This window comes from Neophocaena asiaeorientalis, unplaced genomic scaffold (assembly GCF_003031525.2).
Source record: "Neophocaena asiaeorientalis asiaeorientalis breed wild unplaced genomic scaffold, Neophocaena_asiaeorientalis_V1.1 scaffold79, whole genome shotgun sequence".
Classification (NCBI taxonomy): domain Eukaryota; kingdom Metazoa; phylum Chordata; class Mammalia; order Artiodactyla; family Phocoenidae; genus Neophocaena; species Neophocaena asiaeorientalis.
Genome location: NW_020175402.1, coordinates 5030434 through 5037600, shown reverse-complemented (window position 1 = coordinate 5037600; position 7167 = coordinate 5030434). Strand labels below are relative to the sequence as shown.

Genomic DNA, 7167 nt, shown 5'->3' with positions numbered 1-7167 from the left:
GGGGGGGGGTTGAAAGCTGCCTTTGCTTTTCTAGCCCCCAGCTAGCTGTGGAAGGCACGGGGGCCTGGAACTCTGCTGGTTTGGGTTTGGAGAGTTTGTGACTCTTGGCAGGAAGCCTTGCAGCTTTCCCAAGGACATGCAGGAGCTCAGTGGCGATGCCAGGCTGGTATGAGGCAGGCTCTGGGACATGCTGCAGGAGGGCACTCGTGCTTCTGTTTTGATCCAGGAGCTGGCTTCCTGATACGGGGCTTTGGTGCTGTGACAGTAGCAGGCCTGCACATGGAGCTGGGCCACCAGCACCTATCCCCTGATGGCAGCCAGCTTCCCGGAAAAAAATCGAGGCCTGGGCAAGGGGAGCCATGTGTACTGATTCTGACAAATCCATGACCTTGAACAAGCTGGGGCCTTTTTCTGCAGGTCTCGCCCACCTGTGAAACTGGCAAGCATCTCTAAATTTTACCATATCAATTGAATCGTGAAACCCTGTGTCTTAATTTGTTGGTAAGAAGCTGAAGTGACTGATGTGTCATTTGCCTGTGTGAGACCAGGAAGAGGCCTCATAAGCACTATTTATAAATTGCCCTCCTCTTTCCAACCCCCTCACCTGGCATTGTGTTAGGGCATTCGAGGCTAATGCACGCACTGTGGGTCTCAGTGCCTTCTGGTGGGTCGACATCATGACCACAAAGATCCTACTCTGGATAGTCAGGAGTTTGTCTCTGCAGGCCTGATTACCTCTAATCCTGATGGGGTCAGGCTTGGCCTGCTTTGTCCCTGCCAAAACTGTGCCCGGGACCCTGGGCAGCTGGCAGAGGTGGTGCCATGACAAGGGTATCAGTCTAGAAGTTAGGAAACTTGGCCTCTTATACCACCTCCCTCTGTGACCTTGCACCAGTCATCCCTCTCCACTTGTCAGTTGATCTTTGTGGCCTCTCGCAGGTCTGATATTTCTGCCATTCCACTGACTTGGGTAACCCTGGCAAGTCACTCACCCTTGGGCCACAGTTTTCTCATCGTAAAGTGAGGAGGCTGGATATGATCTCCGAGGGCATTTGTAGTTCCAAGAGACTGTGTCTCTGGCTTGATAGGGCAATTTTCTGCCTCTGAAAACAGGAGTGCCCTAGCATCTGGCCATCCTGGGAAGAGGGTAGAGAGAAAGATGGCCAAAAGATCTTAAGGGTCCCAGTTCAGGTGGCAAAAAGTGAAAGCCCATTTCTCCCTTTACCTTGCAGTGTTTTTGTTTTGTTTTGTTTTTTTGTTTTGGCTACGCAGCCTGCAGGATCTCAGTTCCCCAACCAGGGATTGAACCTGGGCTGCGGCAGTTGAAAGCCCCAAATCCTAACCACTAGGCCACTGGGGAACTCCCCCTTTGCAGTGTTGAATTGAGGTTGGCACCACTCTGCCACTTACCCTCTCTGAACCTCAGTTTCCTCAAGTATAAAAAGGGGGAAATAATAGTATCTAGTTATAATGCTGCTGGCGTGATGATGACATAAATTAACGCACGTAAAGCTGGCTTTGTACCTATAGGAAGCACTCAGTGAGTTGCAGCTGCTCCTGTTAGTATTTTAACCACCTAAGGTAAATGTATCCCTACCTCAGCCCCTCCTACAGTCTTCCCCTGAGGCTGGAGGATTACAAATCTCTCAACCTAGGCTGCCACCAGCAGTCCTTCCCTAAGGTTTCGGGAAGGACTGAAAGTCAGTCCTACTGACTTTGTTCTTCCTTCACTTAAGCTGCCTCCAGAGCAGGTCCTGTGGGGAGGGGACATGGCACCAACCGACTTTGGGGATGGGGTGTGTGCCGAGGCCATGCTCCCTCTGTACTGTCAGTTACCCAGGAGCCTAGGAGTTCATTTTGGGGTCTTATCTATTCTCCCAGACCCCAGCATGGGTAGGAGCTATGTTGGAGGCCTCATTCTGTCATCTGGGGCAGCTGCTTCCCTTGCAAGTTACCCCTCCTTTAAAAATAGAAGGTGCTGTGCGCAGTTCTCACTCCTGTCCTAATCGTTGAGCAGAGCCTCAGGTAGATACTGTGGGAGATGCGTGTGGGAAGGGTGGGGTTAAGAGCTGAAGTTCTAGAGTAGATGCTAATGGATTCTTTTCTAAGTGACTCAGGGGGTCACATTAGGCAAGTCACTTCCTGTCTCTGGGCCTTTTTTCTCTCTCTGACAGCCAGGGATTCTTGCCTTTTCCTTGGTGAGGAGGGGCTCGTGATGTGAGTTGGGGTTAGACTATTGGGAGAACTCTGAGAATGACTCCAAGCCTTAGGTAGGCCCATTCCCCTCCCCCACCTCCGCCTCCCATTGTGGTTTGGACCCTGCATGAATTCCACGTTGTCCCTGTTTACCTGGCTCCCAGTCCAGTGCCTGTTTCAAGGGAGAGCCTCACTGTAACCCAGCTCACCACTGGCACCCCGTGCGTTTGTTTACGCATATCCCGGACCCGGAACTCCTGGCAGCCTATGAAGCAGGTATTCATCAGAGACCAAAAAACCTTCCTTTGTCCCTTCACATCTTATAGCTTTTTCTGGTTTTGGTGTTTGCAAGGTGTGTTCTGCCATTGCCTCCTTAGAGCAAGTCTGTGAGGAGGGGAGATGGGGATCATTATTGCCCACTTCACGTGCGTGGATATCAGACCCAGCAACTGGTTTCCTGTGTAAGACTAGAACTTGCCTCTCTCACTTCTCAGAAGGAGAGAGGAACAACTTAAAGGTCACCTTGAAACTGTCTCTAGAAGCCCAGATGGAACTCTCCAAAAAGAAAAAGGTGACCTTTTCCTCTTTGGGAAAACAGCTGAGTGACTTCAGGATAGTGGGAGGGGAGGTCATCTGGGGACTGGGAAGAAGCTTCAGGTAGGACATGTGTGTCCTGAGGCTCCAGGACACTTAGAGGGCCTCTGTTGGTCATATCGCCTGGACTTCATTCAGCTGAACACCCATGAGGTGCACCCTGCCTCTCCTTCCCGCCCCACCTAGCCCCTCCAGCTCTGGTAGGAAGGACAGATGTTGTCACAAAAGCCTGGGCTCTGCCCCTGCCCCTCGCTACCTGTGTGACCAGGCCCCTGGTTTCTCTGAACCTGACTTGCCCCATCGGGAAGGTAAGGATGCTATCTGTACCTTCCAGGATCGATGTGGAGACCAAACGTGAGAATGCTAGCACAGAGCCCAACGTGCTGTGGCAGCTTTCAGGGCCTGTTCAGATTCCTCCACTTTGGGCGGTCTTCCCAGCCCACTCCAGCCCACAGCCGTTGCTTTCATTTCTCCCCTAAAACCGTATCCCTTATTGTTTATCCACAACTTTGGCATTAGGCCTAGCCTGCCCTGTGACATATCTTCTGTTGGGGGGGGGGATGTGTGTTTTAGTAAGAATTACCATCTATTGAGTATCTACAGAGTGGTGTCAGGCACTTTATAAAAGTAATCTCATTTAATTCCTACTATTATCCTATGAGATAAAGGCTCTCTGTCTCACAGATGAGGAAACAGCCCAAAGGGGTTATCTGCTGTGATGCTGCATTGCCATTTATCTTCTGTTTGAGCCTTGGCACAGTCTCCTGACCCTCACGTCCTCCTCAGCAGATGCCCGGGCCCCTGCACGGGGTGGGTGCCCAGCTCCCTGCACCTGCCTTCCGGGATTTTAGGACTCCCTCTGGGGGCTAGCACTTGTTGAAGGTGGAAGCCCTCCCCCTGCCCTGAGAAAGCTGTAGGGGTTCTGTGCCGGCTTTGGGCCCATCCTCTGTCCCTGTGAGTCCACATATGTGTACCTGAATCCTGCAGCCAGGCTGGGCCTATCCTTATCCTCTGCTAGTGACCCTGCCTGCCGTCTCTTTGCTCTCTCAGTGGTCTGACTGAGCTTGTTTCTTCCCTGCTTGGGCAGGGGGATGCCACTTAAAGAGTAGTTTCCTTTGCCCAGCAGGGGATGGCTAACCTTGTGATTACCATCTCCTGCTTCTGGGCTGGAAGGGTACTGGGCTGCTTTTGGTTACCCTTGGGGCCCAGCAGGATCCCCTGAGAGGCAGCCTCTGTGCTGGAAGCAGATGGCACAACTCTCTTTAGGCCTGTAAGGCGAGTGGAGTTTAGTAGTAATTCTCATTAGTATTGTGACTTATTTCCAAAGCACTTGCGTGTACAGTATTTAATTCCTATCTTCTCAATGGTCCTGTGGGTTAGAATAGCAGGTGGTATTGATGTAACCATTTTACATCTAAGGAAACCGAGCCCCAGGTTGTGACCTGCCTGAGGTCACTTAGCAAGTAAGTGGCAAAGGACACAATCCCTGGATTTCTAACCCAAGGCCGTGTCCTCTTTCCTGCCTGGTCAGGTTGTTGTGAAGATCAAGGGCGACCAGAGGTCCCAAGGGTCTTTAACTGGAGTAAATGACCAGGCACATCCACGTTGGTAACTTGAGTGGTTGACAGGAGAGACACTGTTTCTTCTTGGAGGAGCGAGGGGCTAAAGGAGCATGGTGGTTTGGGTTGGTCTGGAGCCCAGGCCAACTTAACTCCAAGTTCTTAACCCCTCAAGCATGCCTGTATTTGTATGAAGAAAGTGTGTGAGAGTGTGAAGGCTGACTCAGCCTTGGCACCTGTCATCCTCACAGTCTGTGGAGCAGCAGACTTTTGAAATGGAAACTTTTCCTTTCCCTTGATGTGTTGTAGGCCCTCTGGGAGGAGAAAGGAGAGGCAGAGAAGTGAATTACAACAGAACACATGCTGAATGGGGCAGGAGAGGGAAGGGGTCAAGAGACCCTGAGAGATGGTATGGTGCTAGCTTTTTGCTGCCTAGCTGTGTGACCTTAGGCAAGGCACTACTTCTCTGAGCCCTCATTTCCTAATTTGTAACATTTATGTTAAATATTTGTTAACTGTATTAGCTGTCACTTATTAAGCTCCTGTTTCAGAGGCTGTGTCAGGTACTCGCACAGCTAGAAAACAGTGGGGTTGAAGCCCAGATCTGTCTGACTTTGGAGCTCTTGTTCTTTTCATCATCATGCCCTGGTTCCCTTTCAGTTCAAACGTTTTATTTTTCCCATGATCATTTTGAACAGGGAAGGATTAAAGGCATTTCAAGTCTTGGCTGCTCTCTGTGCATCATTTCTTGGTTAAGCAAATAGCCCTTCTCAGAGGTGGTGGCATTCAGAAACACAGGAGGGACAGGGCATTGGAGCTCAGTAGCCCTGGGCTCCCTTCGGGAATGCCAGCCTGTCCACAGCTGGCAGGCCTGCCTCCCTCCCTCCCTCCCTCTCTCCTCCTGTCACCCTCCCCCACCTGCCCCCCCTTTCCTTCCGTGGTGGGGAGAGAAGGCTCACTAAGCAAACCCAGGACCTGGGTTATTCCTTAGTCATCCATTGCCTGTGTGGACCTCCTGCTGCAGCACTCGCTCCCCCTGTAAACGTCTGAGTCAGACACGTCTCCCCAAGATTGTCTGCACACACTGCGCTGGGCCCAACCATCTCTTTAGATGCCAACAAACATCAACTGATACTTAAGGCAGGCCGTGATTATATGTGGGTTTTTTTTTTTTTTTCCCCGGTACGCGGGCCTCTCACTGTTGTGGCCTCTCCCGTTGCGGAGCACAGGCTCTGGACGCACAGGCTCAGCGGCCATGGCTCAGGGGCCCAGCCGCTCCGCGGCATGTGGGATCTTCCCAGACCGGGGCACGAACCCGTGTCCCCTGCATCGGCAGGCGGACTCTCAACCACTGCGCCACCAGGGAAGCCCTATGTGGGTATTTTTAATCTTACAGGCTAATCTAATTTTAACTGAACTAAGTTTTGAGTTGGGCCGGGATCAGTGGGCTGTCCCCCTTCCCTGGAATCGTGCTGACTTCATTTCCTTCCCCTGAAAGCTCTTTCAACATGCGGGGCCAGTTTTGGGGTCTGTTAGGTCATACATGACCCCTGAGTTGTGACACTGACTTGCTGATGACCTGGAGTTTCCCCAAATTACCCAGGCAAGTTCTTTCCTGAACCACATATAGCCTTAAGCAGCTCTGAGTGAGATTCAGGATGAGAATTCCTATTCCTTCCCAAGTCCCCTTCCCGGTCCCTTGGGGGACACTTACCCCTAAGCCCAGACTGGCCCTTCCACAGTGCTGGGCCTGAGACCAGGCCACTGAAAAGCGGAGAGGTGACATCACAGCTGGGTCAGGCAGAATCTATGAGCTCACCAAAATAATAAGTAACTAACACTTACGTAGCACTTGCTGTGTGCCAGGCAGACTCACAGAGGCTCTGGCTTTGGGCTGGCCAGCCAGGACTGAGAGCAGCTACTCAATTCGTCTGTCCGAGGTGGGGTCGTAGAGGCAGGTCAGCTGAAACCAGCCAGCGGGCTCTGAGCTTGTGGCACATCGGGGAACCAAGAAGAGTGAGACCCAGGCCTGGCTCATCAGGAGCTTCCAGTCTGTTTGGAGAAAATGGTCCATCTGTGCTGAGGTCTCGGCGGACTCCTGGCAGAGGCAGAGTTCAGAGGGAACAAGCAGTCCCCGAGGGCACAGGTGGTTAGGGAAGGCTTCTCGGAGGAGGTGGAATTCGAGCCAGTCTTGAAGATGGAGAGGAATTAGGCAAGCAGGCAGGACAGGGAGAGCTGTTCTTAGGATAGGACTCCTACAAGAATGGAAGCCCCTTGAGTGCAGAGCCTTTGTTTGCTTTCTTCTCTGTGCCTGGCACAGGGGGAGGGCTCCTAAATACTTGGGGGACAAATAAGTGCATGACTGACTTCCGTGTAGACATAGTGTCCACGTGAAGCCTTTGAGGAAGACAAGAAACCAGCTTGACACAGAGTGATGCTCTCGGCGTCAGCCAGCACCTGTGTAAGTGCTGCTGCCACAGCCGCCTTCCTCCCCCTCTGCCTCCCTCGGCCTGGCTCTAATGGAGGGTCTTCTAGGGCATCCTCTCTGGGCTGGGTGGGGTCTCTCTGGGAAAGTCTGCATCTGTTTGGTTTACCCTCAATTTGTATAATTAAAAGCAAGTTACCAGAGCTTCGTCAGGGAGCTGCCGAGAGCCCTAACTGAATTAAGCTTTTCCTAGGAAGATTCATCGAGTCATCAACCGCACTGTGACTGTGAATTAATGAGACCAGTGCCGTAAACCATGCAAAAAGGCAGTCTTGCTAATTTATAGCTGTACCTAGACACGTTGACTTATGTCTTCTCTTTGTTTTTGTGTGT

The 7167-nt window shown here is 51.8% G+C and overlaps 1 protein-coding gene across 1 annotated transcript in view; it reads left to right on the top strand.

The window, feature by feature from the left end:
* Positions 1 to 7167, top strand: part of SLC9A1 (solute carrier family 9 member A1) — a 50072-nt gene that overhangs the window by 2142 nt on the left and 40763 nt on the right. The gene's annotated exons all lie outside the window — the stretch shown is intronic.